The 27,082-nt window shown below is 36.8% G+C and overlaps 1 long non-coding RNA gene across 1 annotated transcript; it reads right to left on the minus strand.

The window, feature by feature from the left end:
• Positions 1-2,215: 2,215 nt before the first annotated feature.
• On the minus strand, positions 2,216-26,006 carry LOC104658114. The gene is made up of 4 exons (XR_747384.2): positions 25,953-26,006; positions 22,295-22,386; positions 4,550-4,625; positions 2,216-2,411 (listed from the first exon to the last, which is right to left on the minus strand). It is a non-coding gene; the product is annotated as an uncharacterized LOC104658114 (long non-coding RNA).
• Positions 26,007-27,082: the final 1,076 nt, after the last annotated feature.

Below are 27,082 nucleotides of genomic sequence, written 5' to 3' on the forward strand. Positions count from 1 at the left end.
AAACATCTATGTATATATTTGGATGAGCATATAAGATGTGGCAGGATGTAATTTTTCTGCTTATATTTACTATCTCAGGAGAATAAAGTGGTTAGAGAGAATTTAAAAATGTTTTTATACCTTTTTGAGAAATTTCATTTGTTACCAAAAAATCGCATTGCTATTCCAATTTGAGAGTTTTGGTTAATTTTGTTTATTTTGAGAAAATTTTAAACATAAATTTGCAAGAATAGCATGAATAGCTCCTTTGTACCATGGTTCAATAATTGTTAATATTTTGACACAATGCATGCTTCCTCTCTCTCTATAGCTGCCCTACAAAAATTATTTTCTAAGAACATGCTTTTTATATAACTACGTTATCAAAATAAAATTTAATATCAAAAAAAGTTTTTATGACAAAGACACTAAAAGCAATTGCAACAAAAGCAGAAGTTGAAAAGTGGGATCTAATTGTTAAGAGCGTCTGCATAGCAAAAGAAACTATCAATAGGATAGACAACCTATAGAATGAGAGGACATTTTTGCAAACTGTGCATCTGACAAAGGTCTAACAACCAGCATCTATAAGGAACTTAAAAATTTGCAAGAGAAAAACAGCCTCATTTAAAAGTGGTCAGACATGAACAGACACTTCCTAAAAGAAGACACGCATGCAGCCATCCAACAAGCATATTGAAAAAAATCTCAATATCACTGATCATTAGAGAAACGCAAATCAAAACCACAATGAGTTACCATCTTATACCAGTCAGAATGACTATTATTCAAATGTCAAAAAGTAACAGATGCTGGTGAGTTTGCAGAAAAATGGGAACACTTATACCCTGTTGGTGGGAGTGTAAATTACTTCAACCATGTGGAAAGCAGTATAGTGATTCCTCTAAGAGCTAAAAGTACAACTATCATTCAACCCAGTAGTCCAATTAGTACATTATACCCAGAGGAATAGAAATTATTCTCTCATAAAGACACATGCACATGAATGTTCAGTACAGCACTATTCACAATAACAAAGACATGGAATCAAACTAAATGCCTATTAAAGACAGATTGGATAAAGAAAATGTGGTACATGTATACCATGAAATGCTATGCAACCATAAAAAAAAAAAAAGAATTAGATCATCTCTTTTGCAGGAACATGGATGGAACTAGAGGCTATTAGTCTTAGCAGACTAACTGAAGAACAGAAAACCAAATATTACATGTTCTCACTTATAAGTGGGAGCCAAATTATAAGAACTTAAGAACACAAAAAAGGAAACAACAGACACTGGGGTCTAGTTGAGGGGGGAAGAAAGAGGAGGGAGAGGAACAGAAAAGATAACTATTAGATACGGGGATTAATATCCGGATGATGAAATAGTATGTATAACAAACCCCTGGGACATGTGTTTATGTAACAAAAGTTTCATATGAACCTCCAAACCGAAAATAAAAGTTAAAAAGGAAGGTTGGACCATATGGCTGATATGTGATCTACAAAATCAGCAATTTCATGTGGTTCATTCCAAGAGTAGTTGTGTTTTATAAGTTCATACACACTGTTTTTCACTTCAACGCTACTATTACTAATTATCTACATTATTACATTGCATTATTATCTACTTTTATGTAATAAATTTCCCAAAAGTTTAGTGGCTTAAAACAACAAAAATTTATGTCACCGTTTCCATGAGTCAGGAATTCAAAAGTGACTTAGCTGGGTTGTTCTAGTTCAAGGTTTCTTGTGAAGTTACAGTTAAGTTATTGGACAGGGCTGAAGTTAACTTCTTCAGTCCTGTCCCCAGCTTGACTGGGGCTGGAGGATCTACTTACAAGGTGGCTCATTCACATGACCAGAAAGTTACTGTTGGTTGTTGGCAAGAGGCCTTAGTAGTTCCTTGCCCCAAGAGCCTCTCTATAAGGCTGCTTTAATAACCCCACAATATGGCAGCTAGCTTAACCTAGAAAAGGATCAAAGAAGTAAAAAGGAAGTCTACCATCTTGCTCAGATATCACAATGCTTTTTATGACCTAGTCTTGAAAGTTAGACAGCATCACTTCTACCATATTTTGTACACTAGAGATGAGTCACTGAGTCCAGCCCATAAGCAAGAAGAGGGATAATTAGGTTACACCTTTTGAAAAGAGGAGTAGCAAAGAATTTTAAAGCCACCACAACAGCAGTAGTTACTCTCTATGCAAACATACGTAACCAATGCTCATACAATGTTTTGAAGCACAAGTTCGTTTGCCAAAGGCAAGACACGTATTTTTCCATCCTGGTGCTCTCTTTCTCTACTTACCTCCTCGTATTTCCAGTCTTTCTGCAAAAACTTCATTCTTCTCTCTTTCTCTTATCAGCATCTCTGCCGAGATACAATATCTAAAAACTAGTAGTCTTTATTATTTGCCATTTCAAGGACCTATGAGACAAACATACTTGAACCTTGTAAGAAAGTAAATGTTTAATGAAGTGAGGCAGGAGTTTTATTCCAGCTCTATCTATATTAAACTTTAAATCCACACATTTTGTAAAAAACTAGCCCAACAATTTGTTAGGGGAAAACTTACTTATTGTGAGCCACCGTAACTGAGTTGTGGTTTCACCTTAGTTGCTAACTAGCTGTCAAATATTGGATAAAAAGTTCAATCTCACACCTCAGTTTTTATGTCTACGGTGGGTTACCTGTAAGATTTTATTTAGTGAAAAAAAAGGATATGGTTATGATTAATTCTATTAATCATATATTAATATATAATATAATTATATAATATAATTATACCAATCATAATTATATGAATAATATATTATGTACATATTATGTGCATACTATTTCATCATCCGGATATTAATCCTAGTATCTAATAGTTATCTTTTCTGTTCCTCTCCCTCCTCTTTCTTCCCCCCTCAACTAGACCCCAGTGTCTGTTGTTTCCTTTTTTGTGTTCATAAGTTCTTATAATTTGGCTCCCACTTATAAGTGAGAACATGTAATATTTGGTTTTCTGTTCTTCAGTTAGTCTGCTAAGGCTAATAGCCTCTAGTTCCATCCATGTTCCTGCAAAAGAGATGATCTAATTCTTTTTTTATGGTTGCATAGCATTCCATGGTATACATGTACCACATTTTCTTTATCCAATCTGTCTTTAATAGGCATTTAGTTTGATTCCATGTCTTTGTTATTGTGAATAGTGGTATACTGAACATTCATGTGCACGTGTCTTTATGAGAGAATAATTTCTATTCCTCTGGGTATAATGTACTAATTGGACTACTGGGTTGAATGATAGTTGTACTTTTAGCTCTTAGAGGAATCACTATACTGCTTTCCACATGGTTGAAGTAATTTACACTCCCACCAACAGGGTATAAGTGTTCCCATTTTTCTGCAAACTCACCAGCATCTGTTACTTTTTGACATTTGGATAATAGTCATTCTGACTGGTATAAGATGGTAACTCATTGTGGTTTTGATTTGCGTTTCTCTAATGATCAGTGATACTGAGATTTTTTTCAATATGCTTGTTGAATGACTGCATGCATGTCTACATAATATGTACATAATATAATGGCACAGAATTTTGTGGGATATTTTTCCCCCTTCTGTTTGGTGCAGTTATACAGGGCAATAACAAAATACCCATGGCCCCCCATATCCTCCTTTTTAAAAATGTTTGGACCCAGCCCAGGCTATTCTACAGGCAAATGATTTATTAGCTGTGTATCATTTGGTCAGGGTGGTGACCGTTGAAAAAATATTGGCATGTACTGGAGACAGTCACAACTATTTTCTATTGTGCTAAGTGACATCATGTCCATCGAGTGGGCTTTTGGAGCTGGTGAGCCTGAATTCTGGAAGCTGTATACTGAGCAAATAAGCTTTCAGTCTTAAAGTTCCAATTTTAGATATTAATATGAAGAAAATATGTTTTGTTTTTTCATGGATTTTACTTTTCTTGGGAAAAGTATACTTTTTTAATGTTGAATATTTGTGAATATTTTTATACAGTCAGGGTCACCTATGCAGGAAACATTTGTCATAATACCGAGCACCTAAACATGCCTTTCACGTACCATCTAGCCTTGCTCCCCAAGAAGACTTTTCAAGGTGTTAATTTGCCAATTTGCTTAAAAATGTAAATTTGATTAAATTTACAATGAGCTATCTAGAGACACAGACATAATAGAAATGTCTTGTACTCATAAAAGAGTAATTGAATAAGAACACATATGGAAAATTTTACTAATATCAGGCCTAGTCTGGAGACAAAAGCCAAATCTGATTACAAACATATGTGTCAGATCACAGACAAACTTCTAAGCTCTGAGACAATTTAGCAATAATTTAAGTCACATCAGAACACACACATCCTAATCTACTTTTGCCATTGATGGCATAGTTCCTGGGTTTTCTCCCCCTTAAAGCAAAAATAAATAAATTAAAAAGCAAAGGCAAAACACGTAGCATATCTAGTATTCCACAATATTGGCCCTAATTTAAATCCTGGGTTTAGATCATACTAGTAACAGACAGACAGCAAACATTCATTTAGTACTTACTCTTTAACAAGAGCCTGATTGGTGAATGTACATTTGCAACAAAGTAAGAAACAACACTGCTCTCAAGAAGCTGAATCTAGAATTATGAGATTACAATAAAGATTAAAAAAAGCCGCATAAAAGGCTTCAAAGATATCCTACCTCTGGAGATGATTAATAAAAACACAAAACAGAACAGGGTAAAAATAGTTGAAGTGTTTCTCTATCTGGAAAAGAAGACTGGTCTGATTTATTATTTATTTACAAATTCTATAGTAGTGTCATTATTAATATCTAGTGTATCTTATTCTTGCCTTAGGCTATACCAACTATCTCCAGGTCTGCTGAACGAAAAGCAGAGGAGAGAATTGGTGGGGCAGTGTCTTTGCCCTTAAACAGCCTCCATTCTGCTCGTTTCTCCAAAGATGTACAGAGCTATTGAATCATCTTTTTTGTTTGTTTGTTTTCCTTTTTTTAGAGACAGGGTTTTGCTCTGTTGCCCAAGCTAGAGTGCAGTGGTGTGATCATGGCCCACCATAACCTCCAATTGCTGGGCTCAAGTGATTTTCTTGCTTCAGCCTTCTGAGTAACTGGAACCATAGACAGTCCTACCATGTCTGGTTAATTATTATTATGGTTATTTATATATATATATATATTTTTTTAGAGATGGAGTTTTCATATGTTACCCAGGATCATCTCCAGCTCCTGTCCTCAAGCAATCTTCCCACTTTCAGTCATCAGCCACCACACCAGGCCCTGAGTAGTCTTTTACATAGACCTGCAATCACAGTTCCCACCCCATCTTTTATTACTGTTTTTCATCTTTGAACTTCTCTCCCTTGATTGATTCTTTGCATCTCTTGAAAGCCAAATATAACCACTATTCAAAGGAACTTTATTATCTGTAGAACCCCCCAAACAATCACTATCATACTCAAGCTTTATTTTTAAAAAAATTGTTAATTGAAACATAGTATGTATATATAAAAGCACACAAGCACAAATCATAAGTGTATAGTTCAATGGATTTCCACCAAGTAAACACATCTGTGTGACTACCATTGAGTCAAATAATAGAATATTACCAACACCCCAGCAGCCCCCACAATGCTATCCCTTGGAAATCAATCTTCCTCTAGTAATAGTCATAGATTAGTTCCACCTAATACTGAGCTTTATTTAAATGGCATCATGCAACATGTACTCTTTTGTACCTGGTTTGTTTCGTACAGTATCATGTTTGATTCATCAATGTTGTTATATGTAGCAGTGGTTTTTATTATTATTATTATTATTATTTTCCTGAGACGGAGTCTTGCTCTGTGGCCTAGGCTGATGTGCAGTGGCACAATCTGGGCTCACTGCAACCTCCGCCTCCCAGGTTCAAGTAATTCTCCTGCCTCAGCCTCCCAAGTAGCTAGGATTACAGGCATGCAACACAACCGGCTAATTTTTGTATTTTTAGCAGAGATGGGGTTTCATCATGTTGGCCAGGTTGTTCTCGAACTCCTGACCTCATGATCCGCCCGCCTTGGCCTACCAGAGTGCTGAGATTACAGGCATGAAAGTGCAGATGGAAGTGCAGATATCTCTTCAATATACTGATTTTCTCTCTTTTGGGTATATACCTAGTGGTGGTATTGCTGAATTGTATGGCAGTTCTCTTTTTAGTGTTTTTGAGGAACTGCCAAACTGTTCTTCATAGTGGTTGTACTGATTTCATTTCTACCAACAATGTTCAAGGTTTCCCGTTTCTCCTCTTCCTTGCCAGCATTTGTTATTGCCTGTCTTTTGGACAAAAGCCTTTTAACTGGGATGAGATGATATCTCATTGTAGTTGGGATTTGCATTTCTCTGATAATTAGTGATGTTGTGCACACTTTTATATCCTTGTTTGTCATTCGTATGCCTTCTTTTGAGAAATGTCTACTTAGGTCTTTGCCATTTTTAATTGGATTAGATTTCTTTTTATTGAGTTGTTTGAGTTCCTTATATATTCTGGTTAGTAATCCCTTGTCAGATGGATAGCTTGAAAATATTTACTTCCATTCTGTGGGTTGTTTCTTCAATTTGTTGATTGTATACTTTGCTGTGCGGGAGCTATTCATTTGATGTGAACCCATTTGTCCATTTTTGCTTTGGTTGCCTGTGCTTGTCAAGAAATTTTGCCCAGACCAGTGTCCTGGAGAGTTTTTCCAATTTTTTCTTAGTAGTTTCTTAGTTTAAGGTCTTAGATTTAAGTGTTTAATCCATTTTGGTTTGATTGCTGTATATGGTAGGAGGTGGGGGTCTAGTTTCATGCTTCTGTATATGCATATCTAGTTTTCCCAGCACCACTTATTGAAGATATTGTCCTTTCCCCAATGTATATTCTTGACACCTTTGTTGAAAATAAGTTCACTGTAGATGTATGGATCTATTCCTGGGTTGTCTATTCCTGGTCTATATGTCTGTTTATATGCTGGTACCACACTGTTTTCCTTACGTTATCTCTGTTGCGTAATTTGGAGTCAGGTAATGTGATTCCTCAAGTTTTGTTCTTTTTGCTCAGGATAGCTTTGTCTATTCTGGGACTTTTGCAGTTCCATATAAATTTTAGGATTATGTTTTCTATTTCTGTGAAGAATGTTATTGGTATTTTGATAGGCATTTATTGAATAGATAGATTGCTTTGAGTAATATATACATTTTTAATGATATTCTACCAATCCATGAACATAGAATACCTTTTCATATTTTTGACCTCTTCAGTTTCTTACATCAATGTTTTATAGTTTTCGTTGTAGATATCTTTCACTTTTTTATTTTATTCCTGGATATTTAATTTTAATTGCAGCTATTATAAATGAGATTTTTTTGATACATTTTTCAGATAGTTAAGTGTTGTCATATAGAAATGGTACTGATTTTTGCATGTTGATATTGTATCCTGCAACTTTACTGAATTTTCTTATCAGTTCTAATAGTTTTCTGTCAGTCTTTAGGTTTTTCCAAATATAAAATCATATCATCTGCAAACAAGGATAATTTTACTTCTTTCCTTTTCCTTTCCAATTTAGATGGCCTTTATTTCTTTCTTTTGTCCTAATGGTCTAGCTGGTACTTCCAGTACTATGTTGAATAACAGTGGTGAAAGTGGGCATCCTTGTCTCATCCCAGATCTTAGAGGAAAAGCTGTCAGTTTTTCCTTATTCAATATGATACTAGCTGTGAGTCTGTCATATATGACTTCTATTATGTTGAGGTATGTTCCTTTTATATGCAGGTTTTTGAGAGTTTTCATTATGAAGGAATGTTAAATTTTAGCAAACTTTTTTAGCATCAAGTGCAATTATTACATGGTTGTTGTCCTTCATTCTGCTGATATATCACATTGATTGACTTCTGTATGTTGAACCATTCTTGCATCCCTGGAAAAAAATCCAACTTTGTCATGATGAATGATTTTTTTAATGTATCGTTGAATTTTGTTGTTTGGTATTTTGTTGAGGACATTTGTGTCAATGTTCATCAGGGATATTGACCTGTTACTTTCTTTTTCCTTTGAGGTGTTTTCTGGTTTTATTATCAGTGTAATACTGATCTCATGTAATGAGTTTGGAAGTATTCCCTCTCCCCTTTTCAGAATAGTGTGATTAAAATTGGTATTGGTTCTTTTTCAAATCTTTGGTAAAATTCAGCAGTGAAGCCATTGGGTCCTAGCCTGTTCTTTGCTGGGAGACTTTCTTATTATGGCTTTGATCACATTACGTGTTATTCACTTATTCAGGTTTTGGATTTCTTCACAGTTCAATCTTAGTAGATTGTGTGTCTAGGAATTTATCTATTTAAGTTTTCCAATTTATTGGCATATGGTTGCTCAGAGTGGCTTCTAATCATCCTTTGAATTTTTGTAGTATTAGTTGTAATGTCCCTTTTTCATCTATAACATTGTTTATTTAGATCCTTTTTGTTTTTTTCTTAGTCTAGTTAAAGTTTATCAACTTTCTTTATAATTTCAAAGAAACAACTTCATTTTGTTCGTCTTTTGTATTGTTTTAGCCTTTCAATTTCATTTGTTTCTGCTCTGATGTTTATTATTCCTGTTCTTGTAACTTGTGGTTGGTTTGATTTGTTCTTGATTTTCTACTTCTCTAAAATATACCATTAGGTTGTCTATGTGAAGTTTTAACATTTTTTATATAGGCACTTATGACTATAAACTTTCCTTTTAGTACTGCTTTTGCTGTGTCCCATAGGTTTTTGTATGTTGTATTTCCATTTTTATTTGTTTCAAGAACTTACTACATTTTCTTCTTAATTTTTTCATTGATCCACTGGTCATTCAGGACCATATTGTTTAATTTCCAGGGATTTGTATACTTTCCAAATGATTGCTAGCCTTATTCCATTGTAGTCAAATAAGATACTTGATATAATTTCTTTTTTTTGAAATTTTTAAGACTTTTTTGTCCTATTATATGGTCTATCCTTGAGAATGATTCATATGCTGAGGAAAAGAATGTATATTCTGCCACCACTGAATGAAAATAATAAATATATATTAGGTCCATATATTAGGTCCATTTGTTCTTAGTGCAGCTCAAGTTCAATTTTTCTTTGCTGATTTTCTTTCTAAATGATATTTCCATTCCTGAAAATGGATATTGAAATCTCCACCAATTATTGTATTGGGATCTACCTCTCTTGATAACTCTGATAATATTTGCTTTATATATCTGGGTGTCCCAGTGTTGGGTGCATATATATTTACAGTTGTTATATCTCCTTGTTGAATTGACCCCTTTATCATTATATATAGTGACTTTCTCTGTCTCATAGTTTTTGTTTTTAAATCTATTTTGTCTAATATAAGCATAGTCACTCCTGCTCTTTTTTGGCTTCCAGTGGCATGAAATATCTTTTTCCATCCCTTTATTTTCAGTTTGTATGTATCTTTATAGGTGAAATGTGTTTCTTGTAGGCATCAGATTATTGGGTCTTGTTTTTTTATCCATTCCTCTGGTCTGTGTCTTTTGATTTGAGAGTTTAGTCTGTTTACATTAAATGCTATTATTGATAAGTAAGGACTTACTCTTGCCATTTTTTCATTTTTTTGGCCTTCTCTTTCTTCCCTCTTTCCTTTTTGTCTTCCTTTTAGTGAAGGTGATTTTCTCTAGTGGTACATTTTCATCTTTTATTTTTATTCTTGTGTATCCACTATGTTTTTTGATTTGAAGTTACCATGAAACTTTCAGGTAATATCTTATAACCCATGATTTTAAACTGATGACAACTTAACATTTATTGCATAAACAAACAAAAATCAAGCAAGTAAATTGAAAACTAATAAAAATCCCACACTTTAACTTCGTCATTCTACTTTTAAACTTTTTGTGTTTTCCATTTATTTGTTATGCTATGGCTTAAGCTGTTGTAGTTATTATTTTTGCTAGTTTCATCTTTTAGTCTTCCTATTCTGGGTATGAGTAGTTTATACACCACAATTATATAACAAATGTTTGTTATAACATTGTGCTTTTTCTATGTACTTACCATTGCAAGTGAGTTTTGTACCTTCACATGATTTCCTATTACTCACTAATGTCTTTTTCTTTCAAACCAAAGAGCTCCCTTTAGTATTTCTTGTAGGACAGGTCTGGTGTTGATTAAATACCTCAGCTTTTGATTGTGTGGAAAACGATTTCTTTCTCCTTTATGTTTGAAGAACATTTTTACTGGATACATTATTCTAAGATGAAAGGTTTTTGTTGTTGTTGTTGTTGTTGTTGTTCTGCACTTTAAATATGTCCTGACACTCTCTCCTGGCCTATAAGGTTGTCACTGGAAATTCTGCTGCCAGACTTATTGAAGCTCCATTGCATGTTGTTTATTTTCTCTTGCTCCTTGTAGGATCCTTTCTTTATATTTATCTTCAGGAGTTTGATTATTAAATGCCTTAGGTAGTCTTCTTTGGGTTAAATCTTCTTGGTGTTCTATAAACTTCTTGTACTTAGATACTGATGTCTTTCTCTAGGTTTGGAAAGTTCTTTGTTATGTTTTTGAATAACCTTTCTACCTCAATTTCTCTCTCTCTCTCTCTGTCTACACTTTAAGGCCAATAACTCCTAGATTTGGCCCTTTGAGGCTGTTTTCTGGGTTTTCCAGGCATATTTCATTCTTTTTCATTCTTTTTTCTTTTGTCTTTTTACTGTATATTTTCAAAAAGCCTGTATTCAAGTTCACTATTTATTTCTTTTGCTTGATCAATTCTGCTAAGAGACCCTAATGCATTTTACAGTATGTCAATTGCATTTTCTGCTTGATTATTTTAAATTACTTTAATCTATTTGTTAAGTTTATCTAATAGGATTCTGAATTCCTTCTCTGAATTATCTTAAATATCTTTGAGTTTCCTCAAAACAGCTATTTTGAATTATTAGTCACATATATCTGTGTCTGTGGGTTTGGTCACTCATGCCTAGTTAGTTCATTTGGTGAAGTCATGTTTTCCTGGATGGTTTTAATGCTTGTCAATGTTATTGGTGTCAGAGCATTGAAGAATTATATATTTATTCTTACCTTCATAGTTCAGCTTATTTGTACCTGTCCTTCTTGGGAAGCATTTCCAAGTATTCAGATGGTCTTGGGTGCTGTAATGTAAATCTTTCATCACTGCAGCCGTATTTAGGGGACACCCAAGCTCTTGCAGACGTGTAGAGGTACTGGCTTGGTGGTCTTGCGTAAAATCTGGAAGAGTTCCCTGGAATATGAGGCAGAGACTCTTGTTCTGCTCCCTTACTTTCACCCAAACAAATGGAGTTTCTATTCCTTTCTGAGATGTCTGGAGCTGAGATAGGGGTGACACAGGTACCCCTGAAGCCACCACCACCACTGGAACTATGCTGAGTCAGACCCAAAACCAGCATAGCACTGAGTCCTGCCCAAGGCCTGTGGTGACTACTGCCTGGCTACTGCCTATGTTCACTCAAAGCCCAAGGACCCTACAATAAGCAGATAGTGAATCCAGCCAGCTTTGTTTCCTTCTTTTCAGGATGATGAGTTTCCCTGGCACCAGGCCGGTCCAAAGATGTCATCCAGGACCAGGGACCTGGAGTCAAACACCTTGGGTTTTAATTAGTCCATTTGCATACTGCTATAAAGAACTGCCCAAGCCTGGGTAATTTATAAAGGAAAGAGGTTTAATTGACTCACAGTTCAGCACAGCTGAAGATTAAGAAAAAGCTAGGACCTCCTTCTCAAGGTGGCAGGAAGGAAAAGTGCCAAGTAAAGCGGGAAGAGCCCCTTATAAAACCATCAGATCTTGTGAGAACTCACTACCGTGAGAAAGGAATGGGGCAAACTGCTCCTATGACTCCATTACCTCCACCTGGTCTTTCCTTTAACAAGTGGGGACTACAATTCAAGATGAGATTTTAGTGGGGACATAGCCTAAATGTATCAGGTATCTTCCTGGTGTTTCATTCTACTGTGGCTAAGCTGCCACCCAAATCACAAGAAAAAGTTCTCACCACTCTTTCCTCCCCTTTTTGCAAGCAGAGGAGTCTCTCCCTATGGCCACCACTACCACAGGCCCATGGAGATTACTGCTGGCTATCGCTGATATTCACTCAAGACCCAAGGGCTCTTCAGTCAGCTTTTAGTGAAAGCTGCCAGATCTGTGTCTCTCTTTTCAGGAGAGTGGGTTCCCCTCTGGCCCAAGCCAAGTCTAGCAACACCATCAAGCAGCACGGCCAGGAATCAGAGACGCCAGTAAACGCTCGGTACTCTACCCCACTGTGGCCCAGCTGGTATACAAGCTGTGAGGCAAAGTCCTCTTTACTTTTTTTCTCCTTTCCCTAAGCAAAGGGAGTCTTTCCCTTTGGCTAACATAGCTTGGAATGTGCTGGGTCACACCTAAAGCAAGCATAGCTCTGAGTTTCACCCAAGGTCCACAGCAAGTACTGCCTGGCCACCATTGCTGATTATTTATGGCCCAAGAGCTCTTTAATCAGTAGTTGATGAATGCTGCTAGGACTTGGCCCTTTGCTTCAAGACAGTGGGTTCCTTTCTGGTCCAGCGTGTGTCTAGAAATATAGTATAACAGGGCCTGAAATGGGTATTGAAGATGCAAGACAAAGTCCTCTTTACTCTTTCCTCTCCTCAGGCAGAAGGAATGGGGTTCTAGGACCTGAGAGTTCTTCTGCCTGGGGCTGGGGGAGGGAAGGCTCAAGTACTCCCTTGGCTTCCTACTGCTGGTGTCTCACTAGCTCATGTTTATCTCAAGTCCACTGACTCTGAACACTGCACAACACCTGGACTTGCCCAGGAATTGGAGTCCTTGTGGCCTAGACTGCCTTTTAAGTTTATTTAGAACCCCAGAGCCCTTTAGCCCATGGTGGAGGGGCTTGCTAAAACTCATATTCAGACTGCTGAGATGGTTAATTTTCCTCGGGCTATGGTTGGTCTAAATGCTCCCTCCGTGGTGGCATCGACTGTGTTCTACCTGATGTTGCTTTCCTGCTTTGACTGGGCAGCACTGAGTTTCTCTTTTTATTTATTTATTATTGTTCTGTCATAAAATAATCCAAAATACCTGGAAGTAGAAGTTCCAGACTTGAATTTTTATTTATTCAATTTTTTAAAATAAATGCTTAAGTGGCATTAGGATAAAGCTGATGCCAACATGTAAGACAGTAAATTTTGAGGGAAAAATGATCTTGATTATCAAATTTTAAGAAATTTGTGGAGAAAAGACCAGAAATTATTTACTTCCCCAGGACTGAAATAAATAAATAAATAAAAAGAGACTAAACAGTACAAAAGCTAAACAAATGCTTAAAATAATGACCATTACATCACATCTAGATTATGTATTTTACAATACCCACTTTTCACAAGTTAAAGGTAAACATTTTCTTTGTAGATCAAACAATGTATGGAATTTTTCGCTATTATTTGAAATAACAGTCTTTACTATACAGATTTTAATTTATGTGTGTTCTTTTAGAAATTTTTTCATATTTGTATGATGTAACTCACACAAAACTCATAAATCCATATGCATGTGCATGCACACTTATTCTAAAAAATTAGAATTAAATCTGCCAGGCCAGGGGCTGTGGCTCAAGCCCATAAGCCCAGCGCTATAATCCGTATAATCCCTTGGCCTCAGAGGCTGAGGTTGGCAGATCACTTGAGGCCAGGAGTTCGAAACCAGCCTGGCCAACATGGCAAAACTCCATCTCTATTAAAAATACAAAAAATAGCTGGGTGTGGTGTTGGAAGCTTGTAATCCCAGCTATTCTGGAGGCTGAGGCAGGAGAATCAATTGAACCCAGGAGGTAGAGATTGCAGTGAACTAAGATTGCACCACTGCACTCCAGCCTAGGACTACAGAGTATGACTCCGTCTCAACAAAACAAAACAAAAAAAGAAGTAAACTTGCTAATTGACACCAATAGGTTTGCAATAGGTTTATATGGATACTACAAATAAATCAGGAAATGAATATGATGAGCATTTCTGATTATAGAGCCTCTGCTGGATGTGATTAATCCAAACCAGTCCAAGAAATGTTAGGGTAATTAAAATGAAAGCCACAGTGGGGGCGCCCAAGATGGCCGAATAGGAACAGCTCCAGCCTCCAGCTCCCAGCGTGAGCGACACAGAAGATGGGTGATTGCATTTTCAACTGAGGTACCGGGTTCATCTACTGGGGCGTGTCGGACAGTCATTGCTGGTCAGCACTGACCAGTGAGAGCTGAAGCAGGGCGAGGCAGAGAAATGCAAATCAAAACCACAATGAGATACCATCTCACACCAGTTAGAATGGCAATCATTAAAAAGTCAGGAAACAATAGGTGCTGGAGAGGATGTGGAGTAATAGGAACACTTTTACACTGTTGGAGGGACTGTAAACTAGTCCAACCATTGTGGAAAACAGTGTGGCGATTCCTCAAGGATCTAGAACTAGAAATACCATTTGACCCAGCCATCCCATTACTGGGTATATACCCAAAGGATTATAAATCATGCTGCTATAAAGACACATGCACACGTATGCTTATTGCAGCACTATTCACAATAGCAAAGACTTGGAATCAACCCAAATGTCTATCCGTGACAGACTGGATTAAGAAAATGTGGCACATATACACCATGGAATACTATGCAACCATAAAAATGGATGAGTTCGTGTCCTTTGTAGGGACATGGATGCAGCTGGAAACCATCATTCTCAGCAAACTATCACAAGAAGAGAAAACTAAACACCGCATGTTCTCACTCATAGGTGGGAACTGAACAATGAGATCACTTGGACACAGGAAGGGGAACATCACACACTGGGGCCTATTGTGGGGACGGGGTAGCATTAGGAGATATACCTAATGTAAATGATATGTTAATGGGTGCAGCACACCAACATGGCACATGAATACATATGTAACAAACTTGCACGTTGTGCACATGTATCCTAGAACTTAAAGTATAATAATAAAAATAATAAATAAATAAATAGAAAGCAAGCCACAGATGCATCTTTACCAGCCTAAAGCTTCTCTTTCTCTCAGGTATGATATGAAATGAAGGAAAAGTAGTTCCTTAGCTTTAAAATGTCTACATGCTTTTTAAAATTTACTACCAGTTCAGTTTGTTTTCCAAACAAAACACCAGCTTTAAAAGTTGTGTTTAAAAGATCTTAGGGTGTTAGGGGATGTTGTTCAGCTCATTCGAGCCTGTAACATCATTCTACCTAAAGTCCTATACTATAAATTATTGATTTCATCAAATCCATTGAGATAGAACTGCACTACTCAATATGGAGTACCTACAAAAATGTCTCTGTATCTATTGCTGAAATTCAAAATAAGATTTGTGAAATTTGCTCTAGAGAGACAAGGAGTAAAGACATAGGAAACGAGAAAATGAATACTTGTAAACTTTTCAACTTGCCCTCAAAGTACATTTTCATTTTATATAATTTCAAACTTACAGAAAATTTACAACAATAGTACAAAAACTCTTATCTAGACTTTACCTGGATTCACTAATTATTTGCATGTTTCCCATTTGCTTTATTATCTCTTCTTCTTCCATTCCTTCCTCCCTTCTTTCTTCCATATTTTTGAGCTATTTAAGTGTTGTTGGAAATATTTTGCCTTTTTAACCCTAAATACTTCAGTGTGTCTTTTCTTAAAATAAGGATACCCTCTTACCACAGAAGTTATCAGCATCAGGAAATTTAATGTTGATATAATATTACCAAATCTGCAGTTTGTATTCAAATTTGTCAATTGTCCTGGTAATATCCTTTTTACTTATTCCTCCCATGTCCAGAATCCAATCTAGACTCATATACTACATTTAGTTTTCATGTTATTTGAGTCTTTCATTGTGAAATAATTCTTCAGTCTTTCTTTATCTTTCTTGTTTGGACATCTGTGAAGAGTACAAGCCGGTTATTCTCAAGGATGTTCCTCAATTATTTTTTCTGATATTAGATTTTTAAAATGTGTATTTTTACTTAGCTACTTTCTGTATGCTCTGGCATGTTATGTCTAGGAAATATATCTGTCTTGCTTACTTGTGTTTCCCCATGATTAGTCCTGTGCCTGGGTACACAATAAGTACTCATTGATTGATTTTTGAGTAGAAACATACCAATATGTGGCATTCATTTGATGCATATTATTTAATTTTTAATCCTTGCTAAAACTTCAAATCTAATTATCCTTAAGCCCATTTTTCAGATAAAGAAACTTAGGGTCAGAGTCTGTTAATCACCAGAGTTACATAAGATACTAATTTGCAGTAAGTACTAAGCTCCAAAGTTGTCCCTTCATCACAGATCTCTTCTATTCATACTATGTTCACTCTCTGAAATTTTTCCATCTTCCAGGCATTGCACTTTCTGATTCTAGTGTCAACTTTAAAATCAATTATACTGCCAATTATTAAGATACAAATGTAACTGAATGGAATGACATAAACCTAAGGGCTAACGTATTTTTATCTGCTAAATGCATGAATATATGCATCTTCCTACATTCAGTAGCTTCTGAGGATATTTCACAGTCTCATATCATTTGTCTTCAAATATAGTTTATAATAAGAATGGAAATTACCTTTGAACATGCAACAAAGTATTATGTTACTTCAAGATCTGTGAAACTGGGATGGGTGCAGTGGCTCATGCCTATAATCCCAGCACTTGGGGAGGCCAAGGCAGGTGGATCACCTGTGGTCAGGAGTTAGAGACCAGCCTGGACAACATGGTGAAACCCTGTTTCTACTAAAAATTCAAAAAAATTAGCTCAGCATGGTGGCAGGCACCTGTACTCAGGAGGCTGAGGCAGGAGAATTGCTTGAACCTGGGAGGCAGAGGTTGCAGTGAGCTGAGATTGATTGCGCCACTGCATGCCAGCCTGTGGGACAAAGTGAGACTCTGTCTCAGAAAAAAAAAAAAAAAACTGAGAAATTGGACATCTTTTTCTTTCATTTTCTTTTTTTTTTTTTTTTTTTTTTTTTTTGCAAAAAGGACCAACTGTGGAGCCAGTAGTTACAAAGATTCTCTAAAGCAAGTACATGGAAGAGCCCAGGAATTATTCTTTCTTTTTTTCTCCATTTGTATTTGTAAAAATATCTATATTTTTTAAACATAGGATGATGCCAATTTCAGTTTTTAGTGAACGAAGGAGACACAGAAGGAGAAATTTGTATCTCATGTCTGAAAGAGTTTAAACTTACCTTGATTTTTTTTTATCCTGGCTAATGAAATTTTGTTCATTCTTTACTCAAGATTATAAAATGATTTGTGGGCCAATTGTATTAGATGGAATTAGAAGAGTTAAGTGGGAAATGATGATAACTAGCATTTATAGGCCATTGATTATATTCCAAGGCGTTGTGCAGAATACTTTGCCTGCAATTAAATGAATATTTAATGTAATATTTAGTCTCTTTTGTACTAATGTTTTCATGACATTTTGTACCTATAATAATATCTAACATAAAATAACATTAATATTAGTAACCATTCTAAAATTGCTTTGAGTTAATTCTTGTATTTCTGCTCTGAATTTTTCTTTTTCTTTTGATCAGTGTCATTGTCAGGACCATTATTTTAATTTACGCTTTGTTGCTTTTAATTTATATCTCTAGAATTCTGGGCATGCACACATTTTTAATCACTAGGGAGAAGAAAAACAAAGTTATTATTAGGTTATCACAATTACTTTTGCACCAGCCTGATATAAAGAGGTCTCTAATATAAGGAGATCTCTTGCATATTCATTGTATTATACTTAAAGGCATATGAATGGAGAAACTGTAAAACACCAGCAGCAGAAAAGTATAAAATAAATTGCTTTTAGAAGTGGAATTCGGTGTTTTGATTGGTATCATTTTTCAGAATATAGATTGAGATCAGAAAGTTTTACATATGGATTACTATATTCAGAATCTTAGGCAATAAGGATATTAATTTGGATAATGATAGAAGCAGTAAATAAAGTAAGATGGGAACTCTTTCTCCTCCCTCTCCTTAACTACATTTCTGCAAACTACTGTGGTTCTATGTATAGTTGTTCACAAGCTGAAAAACTAGACTAAGCACTGTTCACCCTTCTCCTGGCCTCTGCTTTAATCATACCTCTGAACACACCCTCACACAGACCCAATTCTACCATGAGAATGAAAGATGACAGTGACCTACACAGATGATAAACTTCTCCCACATGACTACTGCCACAGAGTTATAAGTGGAACATCCAGTTTGCTTCAGCTTTAATAACCAGAAAAGAAAATGAGCTTTTTAAGTATTACAGGAAAATTGTATTAAATTTCTTGGGAAAGGGCCATTAAGTCCAGGTTGGGGTTTTTGAACCAGGATAAAACTATTGAATAAAAGATACTGCTCCAAGCAAGACTACTGTTTAACAAATATTTGCCCAAAGAATAATTTATAAAACACTAGTTGTCAAAGATAATCTTGGAGAAAGTGGTTGGTGTTTAAATATTTGGAAAATGTGTTATTACATGGTCGCCCTCACATATTAGAGTATTGGTGACTCCAAGATGTCTTGCAATATGAAAAGCAATTTTAACATTGTTTAATGAAACATTTCCCCGGTATATATTAATGTTTCCTCATCAGGAAACAACTTTAAAACCACAGAAAATATGAGAATGTATGTTAGGCAAGAAAATGATAAGACAGAAAAAGGAAATCATCCGGTTCCAAAAAAATACCTTTCCACAGAGAGTTGGACACCTCCCCAGTTAATAGCACTGGCAAGAAGCCAGCATAAATATTGAACACATTTCCTTTCTGGGAGCTGAACTGCTGCATTCCATCTGAAAGAAATCAGTACTTCCATATTTTACGTTCTTAAAAAAGAAGTAAGGAACCTAATTCTCTCTACAAAGCTTCTAAAATCCAGACCAAACCTTTTTTGTGAACATCATGTGCTATTTCTAAGCTGCCTGCTTGACACCTCTGCTATGATGCCTTGCAGGCACCTCAAGGTTAACATTTCCAAAATTAAACTTCAGTGAACTTTTCTCCATAAGTATGCTCTCTGCAGGGATGTCTTCGCAGGGGGTGGTTCCACCATCCCCTGCTGTTTCTGTTGATAACCTAGAATTTACCTTCTACCCATCTTTTTCCACACATACCATTTCCCCCTCACCTATTGATCTTACCTCCAAAATCCCCATTTCTCTACTTCTCTTTACATCCAGCACCAGGATTCTAGCCAAATACACAATCATCTCTTCCCAGCAATATTCTCCTAAACATTTTCTGTCTGGCTTTATGTTGCCTTCCTCTTATTGCCCATAATATGTTTTCCACAATTTAATGAGATGGACCTTTGAAAAACACTCATATAACCAGATCATTCCCTTGCTGCTTATGTTGCTCTTAGGATTAAGGCTCATTTCCTTAACCTGGCCCACAGGACCCTGTGTGATGTCCTGAAAACCCATGTCACTTCTTTTTGTGGGGATTTTTCTCCTTTTCCTTTTAGTCATAACAGTCTTCTCTCAATTTCTCATAAGTTCTATGGTCATTTTTGTCTCGATTTCTGCAAATGTTCCTTCTTTCAGAGGTGTTCCCCATCCCATCCAGTACTCTCTCCCACTAAATGATGGATTTGTATGTATTCTTCAGAACCAATGTCTCAAGAAAAGCCTTTCCTGAATCCGTGGATCATGTTGGAATCCTATATGGATGCAATCCATTCACTTACAAAATACTTGGTAATCAGGTTTTCAACAATTGAAATGTAACAATTAATGAAATAATGCATGTAGCTCTACATTAGACATTTTAGAAATTGATGACAGGAAAGAATTTCCTGTAAGTTTCTGTTCTTTCATTCACTTATTTAATATCCAAATACTAAGACCTTTTTTATATTCCAGGCATTCATTTAAAAAATATTTTCTTTTATTTTTTTAGTTGACATATTATAATTGCACATACTTAAGGGATACAGAGTGATATTTTGATACATGTGTACAGTGTATAATACTCAAATCAGGATAATTAGCACATGTGTGTCCTCATTTATTATTTCTTTGTATTATAAACATCAAAACTCTTCTCTTGTAGCTGTTTCAAAACATACAAATAAATTATAGTTAACCATATTCAACCTATGGCACCACAGATTGCCAGAACTCATTCCTCCCATCTAGCTGTAATTTTGTATATTTTAAACAACCTCTTCCTATTCTCCTCTTCTCCATATCCTCTAATACTCACGATTCTACTGTCTGCTTCCAAGAGCTCAATATTTTTTAGCTCCCACATGTGAGTGAGAACACACGGTATTTATTTCTGTGCCTGACTTATTTCACTTAATATGATATCCTTCAGGCTGCTGTGAATGATAGGATTTCATTCTTTTTATGGCTGGATAGTATTCCATTGTGTGTATACATCATATTTTCTTTATCCATTTACCTCTCGATTAATATTTAGGTAATTCCATATCTTAGTGATTGTGAATAGTGCTGCAATAAACAAAGGAGTGTAGGTGTCCTTTTTATATACTGATTTCCTTTCCTTTGAATAAGTAACCAGTGCTGGGATTGCTGGATCATATGGTAGATTTATTTTCAGTTTTTGAGAAAACTCCACACTGTTTTCCCTACTGGACGTCCTAATTACATTTCCACCAACAGTGTACAAGGGATCCATTTTTACGGCATCCTCACCAGCATTTACTATTTTTGTCTTCTTGGTAATAGCCATTCTAACTGGGGTGAGATGATATTTCATTATAGTTTTGATTTGTATTTCCCTGACGATTAGTGGTATTGAGCATTTTTTTTTTTCATACATTTGTTGGTCATTTATTTGTATGTCTTCGTTTGAGAAATGTTTATTTAGATCCTCTGCCCGCTTTTTAACCAGATTATTTGTTCTGTGAGTGTTTGTGTTAAGCAGGGTGTGTGTGTGTGTGTGTGTGTATTGCTGTTTAGCTGTTGAGTTTCTTGTATATTCTGGATATTAGTCTCTTGTTGGATGTATAGTGTGCAAATATTTTCTCCCATACTACAGATTTTTTTCATCACTTCTTGATGGTATTCTTGGCTGTACAGAAGGTTTCTGGTTTAACATAGTCCATTTGTGTTTTGTTTGTTTGTTTGTTTGTTTGTTTTTGTTTTTGTTTTTTGTAGCCTGTGCTTTTGAAGTCTTGGCAGTCAAATATTTGGCTACCTCAATGTTCTGAAACATGTCCCCTATGTTTTCTTGTAGCAGGTTTATAGTTTTGAGTCTTATGTTTCAGTATTTACTCCATTTTGAGTTGAGTTTTGTTGCCAGATACTCTTTTAGAGGTCAGTGAGCCAGAACTGAGTTAGACAAAGAAAGCTTCTGCCTTTTGCAGATTTTCTCTCTCTGGGTCAGATTCTCTATTTTGCCTTGGAGTGAGGAGAGCAGTTAAATAAGTTGCGCTCCAAGATGCTTCTTGTCTCAGGTATTCCAGACAGCCTCACAGGCCCAAGGTTCCTTTTCCAGCATACCCACCCATGGGGCTAGCCCCATCTTCCATGGTGACAGGAGACCATGGTGACAAGGCTCCTTGCACTGTCTGAACAACTTCTGAGTACATCTGAGTACAACTCCTGTGACTGGAGTTAGGGCAAGTACCTTACATGGTTCTTTCCAGCACTCTGAAAATATCCATTTGAAATGAATGTGTTGATTGCCTTCAATCTCAGCTGAAGGGGAGAGATAGAGATTAGATTTCTGACTGGTTCCTCACAAACACTGTGGTATTTTACAACTTTGTAAATTATTTTCTCTTACCGTTTTGGCTGGACAGATGCAAAAACTATCTTGAAGGAGCAATTGCATTTCATTAGCTGCATTCGGCATCTTCATTTGTTTTTATCCGGCAATGCATTTTGCGTTATTATTTGAAGTGTGTTTTTCTTATCTGTTGTAGGCACTACACTTTATTCCTATTTGCTGATTTAAATAGATTTCTAACCAAGGAAAAGCACAAGATTCTCACATTGCTGTGCACTACATTTCTGGCCTGGAATCATATGCTATTTGTGATACTTTAAGTGCAATGACATTTATGTAACTGTATTATTGGTTGCAAAATAACTTTAAAAGTAACTTTATTAACTACATTAAATAGAAACAACAAATACTAGAAACCTGTATTTTATGCCACAGTCCCAGTAGGTGTTATCTTGTAATATTGCATCATGGAATCTCAGGGCTTTAAAGAAAGAACATTAGGGTTTATATTTTCTCACCTGGCATAAAATGTAATACAATGTTTCATTTATCTTCAATGGTTTCTTTTCCTTGAATTATTTGTAATGAAAAAATATACTTGTACATTGCTCTGTTAAGAGAGAAAAAAATAATATCGGGAACATCCATGGTTTATATTTAGAAAATTCTCTGATTGCTATCCCCAAGCCATCACTCTACAGCTTAATATTTATTTGAATTTTTATTTCAATAGTGAAGCTTTCTGCAGTAATTTAGAAAAATAGGTTATCCAGTTATAATAGAATTTGGCAATAGAATTTAGTTCTACCCTGGGGTTATATTACAGGTAAAAATGTGTATTTTCGTTGACTTGGAACAAAGGTTTTATTTTTTATTAGATATATAGCTTCTTGTCAGTTACAAATAAGAGTGTTGATATCAACAAAATAAGAGCTCCTATTCATTAGTCCCATAACATGTGCCCAGCAAGGTGGCATTACATAAATATGTCTCATTTAGTTCTAATAGTGATCTTTTGGAGAAATATTGTTATTTCCATTTTTAAGGATGAATAACTGAGAATTGGAGGTATGAAACTTACACAAATTCCTGTGACTAGAAAGCAATAAAGTATAAGCTCTGGCCTGCCTGACAGCAAAGCTGATATTCCTGACCTCTATCGTCAATCTCCAGTGTCCCTAACTCCAAAATATAGGTCTTCTTAATGTGATCATCTCGCAAAATGATTTTGCCCATTATTTGTGCAAGCTGATATTCTTGGGTAGAAACAATAGAATATGATCTACAAGTCTTAGTTACATTAAATTTGAAAACAAATAAGGAGACAAAAAATTTCAGGAAGGATAGCGATTAGCCGGCATGTGCCCATTGCAGTGAATTATAACAGTTTTACTAAAATGGGAATCTCTCTGTGCATGTGTGTGGAGCAACACTCAGGCACACTGGCGGTGATCTTGAGAAACAGGGTGCTGATTTGAATAGAATTGTTTCATCAAGTACTGTCTTTTGCCTGAATGCCAAAATTAGTGGTACATTAGTACATTGATGAAACTAGTAAATCTACTCCTGAGACATTTTATATACTAGTAGATGAATGGTGGTGATGGTTGGAGAGAGAACCTATGGGCTAGATAATAGAGAATTGAAGGGGAAAATGTCAAAGCAAAATGTTGGGTAGGCAAACTAAATGCATTATCAGCTTCTAAGCCATGAGGGAAAATCCATGTAGGAGGAAATGGGATGGAAATAAGGAGGAGATGGGGGCAGATGGTTACGCTTGGAGGCAGAGAGCTGGAGACAAAGCCTGCAGTGATTCCCCAACATAAGCAGAACACCAGTTCGAGCAATACCTTATGCATATCCTCTGGGGTTTGGGTAGGCTTGTGCCATGTGAGTTTCTGAAGGTGGAAAAGTATGTAATTTTTCTTTTAAGACTGCTCAATAGGAATGCAGCATAGAATTTTTCCCCCTAGAAGAATGTCTTCTTCTTGCAGACACGGATGGCAGCTATTATAATCTCCAAGAATGTCATTGTTCATAAAGTAGGAAGACTCATGAAGATTAGTAGTGAGACAGGACCCAAAGCCTCGGAACCAGGAAGAAATAAACTTGTCATAGAGTCATTACCAGAACGAAGTTATGAAATAGAGTGGAATTTTATGGAAAGACTATAGTTGTGAACTACAATTATTGTATTAGGTCACTTGCATGGTAAGAACAATCTTGATGCAAAAGGCAATTAGAGTACCAAGGCTGAAAATACTCAATATTCAGATGTATTAGTTTGTTTTCACTTGCTGGCAAAGAAATACCCAGGACTGGGCAATTTACAAAAGAAAGAGGTTTAATTGGACTTACAATTCCACATGGCTAGGGAGTACTCAGAATCATGTCTGGAGGCAAAAGGCTCTTGTTACATGGTGGCAGCAAGAGAAAATGGGTCCCTCTCACAACATGTGGGAATTCTGGGAGATACAATTCAAGTTGAGATTTGGGTGGGGACACAGCCAAACCATATCATTCCACCCCCAGCTGCTCCAAATCTCATGTTCTCACATTTCAAAACTAATCATTCCTTCCCAACAGTCCCCCAAAGTCTTAACTCATTTCAGCGTTAAAGTCCACAGTCCAAAGTCTCATCTGAGACAAGGTCAGTCCCTTCTGCCTATGAGCCCGTAAAATCAAAAGCAAACTAGTGACTTCCTAGATACAATGGAAGTACAGGTATTGGGTAAATACAGCCATTCAAAATGGGAGAAATTGGTTTAAAAAAAAGGGGGGGGTTGAGGGGGGCGGGGCTACAGGCCCCATGTAAGTCCGAAATCCAGCAGGGCAGTCAAATTTTAAAGCTCCAACATGCTCTCCTTTGACTCCAGGTCTCACATCCAGGTCACACTGATGTAAGAGCTAAGTTCCCATAGTCTTGGACAGCTCTGCCCCTGTAGCTTTGCAGGGTACAGCCTCCCTCCAGGCTGCCTTCATGGGCTGGTGTTGAGTGTCTGCGACTTTTCCAGGTGAACAATGCAAGCTATTGGATCTACCATTCTGGGGTCTGGAGGATGCTTGCCCTCTTCTCACAGGCCTACTAGGTGGTGCCTCAGTAGGGACTCTGTGTGGGGGCTCCAACCTCACATTTCCCTTCCACATATGGAGCAGAGGTTCTCCATGAGCGTCCCAACCCTGCAGCAAACTTCTGCCTGGGCATCCAGGCATTTCCATACATCTTCTGAAATCTAGGCAGAGGTTCCCAAGCCCCAGCTCTTGACTTCCATGCATTCACAGACTCAACACCATGTGGAAGCTACCAGGACTTGGGACTTGCACCCTGTAAAGCCATGGCCTGAGCTCTACCTTGGGTCCTTTCAGCCATGGCTGGAGCAGCTAGGACAGGACATCAAGTCCCTAGGCTGCACACAGCACAGGGACCCTGGGTCTGTCCCATGAAATCATTTTCTCCTATGCCTGTGGGACTGTGATGGAAGGGTCTGCCATGAAGACCTCTGGCATGCCCTGGAGACATTTCCCCCATTTTCTTAGAGATTAACATTCAGCTTCTCAGTTATTTATGCAAATTTCTGCAGCTGGCTTGAATTTCGCCTCAGAAAATGGGTTTTTCTATCACATTGTCAGGCTGCAAATTTTTCAAACTTTTATGCTCTGCTTCCTTTATAAAACTGAATGCCTTTAACAGCACCCAAGTCACATCTTGAATGCTTTGCTGTTTAGAAATTTCTTCCACCAGATACCCTAAATCACCTCTCTCAAGTTCAAAGTTCCACAAATCTGTAGGGCAGGGGCAGAATGCTGCCAACCTCTTTGCTAAAATGAAACAAGAGTCACCTTTGCTCCAGTTCTCAACAAGTTCCTCATCTCCATCTGAGACTATCTCAGCCTGGACCTTATTGTTCATATTGCTATCAGGCTTTTAGTCAAAGCCATTTAACAAGTCTCTAGAAAGTTCCAAACTTTCCCACATTTCCTTCTTCTGAGCCCTCCAGTCTAGTCCAACCTCTGTCTGTTACCCAGTTCCAAAGTGACTTCCACATTTTTGGGTATCCTTTCAGCAATGCTCCACTCCCAGTACCAATTTACTATATGAGTTTGTTTTCACACTGCTGATAAAGACATACCTGAGACTGGGCAATTTACAAAAGTAAGAGGTTTAATTGGACTTACAGTTCCACATGGCTGGGTAGTTCTCAGAATCATGGCTGGAGGCAAAAGGCTCTTCTTACATGGTAGCAGCAAGAGAAAGTGAGGAAGAAGCAAAAGCAAAAACTCTTGATAAACCCATCAGATCTCACGAGATTTATTCACTATCTTGAGAATAGCATGGGAAAGACCTGCCTCCATGATTCAGTTACCTCCCCCTGGGTCCCTCCCACAACAGGTGGGAATTCTGGGAGATACAATTGAAGTTGACATTTTGGTGGGGACACAGCCAAACCATATCACCACAGATAATAAACTTTAAGTCACAGTTAAATTGGATCACCTGATGGAGAAAGACTGTGGATCACAGGATAAATAATACAGATTGCTTTCTTCTTGAGGCATGCTTTTGTTGAAGGTCTTGGATTGGCCCCTGAAGTCATGCATCCCTTTTTTTGAAACTAGGCTTATCACATGATTATTTTGAGAGATTATGTTTAGCAATAGAGCAATAGCACTCACTCCAATGACCAAAATCATGCGTCACTTTTTACCATTGCATATGTATTCCTAAAAGCGGAGGATACGTTAACCACTGTGAACAAATCCCTCTGACATATAGATTGTTTCAAACATGTCACTCTGTTGGCCAGGAACTTACATCCAGTTATTGAAAAGCTAAGTATAATGCAAAGTATTTAGTTTTTCCAAGGTCACCTCTTAGTTGTCTCCCTTTTACACAATTACAATTAGATCGCTGTAGAGGGTCAGTCCTTTTTCTTCTGCTAGTCAAACTTTATCATTTTAAACTTACCTTTATCTTCTTGTTATTACTATTGTATTATAAAATATAGTAAGTGTGAAAATGAGCAAGAATATCACATTTGTAAAGGAAGCCCCTATACAGCAGGTGGGGACGATGATCTCGTTCACATCTAGGACTCTGGATGAATAAACTTAGGTTCTGTTTCTTTTTCATTTCATTTTCTTCTCTTCTCTTTTTCTTTTGCTTTTTTTTTTTTTCTGAGACATAGTCTCACTCTCACACCCAGTCTTCGATGCAGTGGCATGATCACAGCTCACTGCAGCCTCTATCTCCTGGGCTCAGGCAGATCCTCCCACCTCAGCCTCTTGAGTACTGGGATTACAGGCAT

The sequence above is a fragment of the Rhinopithecus roxellana genome, chromosome 1, assembly GCF_007565055.1.
Source record: "Rhinopithecus roxellana isolate Shanxi Qingling chromosome 1, ASM756505v1, whole genome shotgun sequence".
In the NCBI taxonomy this organism is placed as follows: Eukaryota; Metazoa; Chordata; class Mammalia; order Primates; family Cercopithecidae; genus Rhinopithecus; species Rhinopithecus roxellana.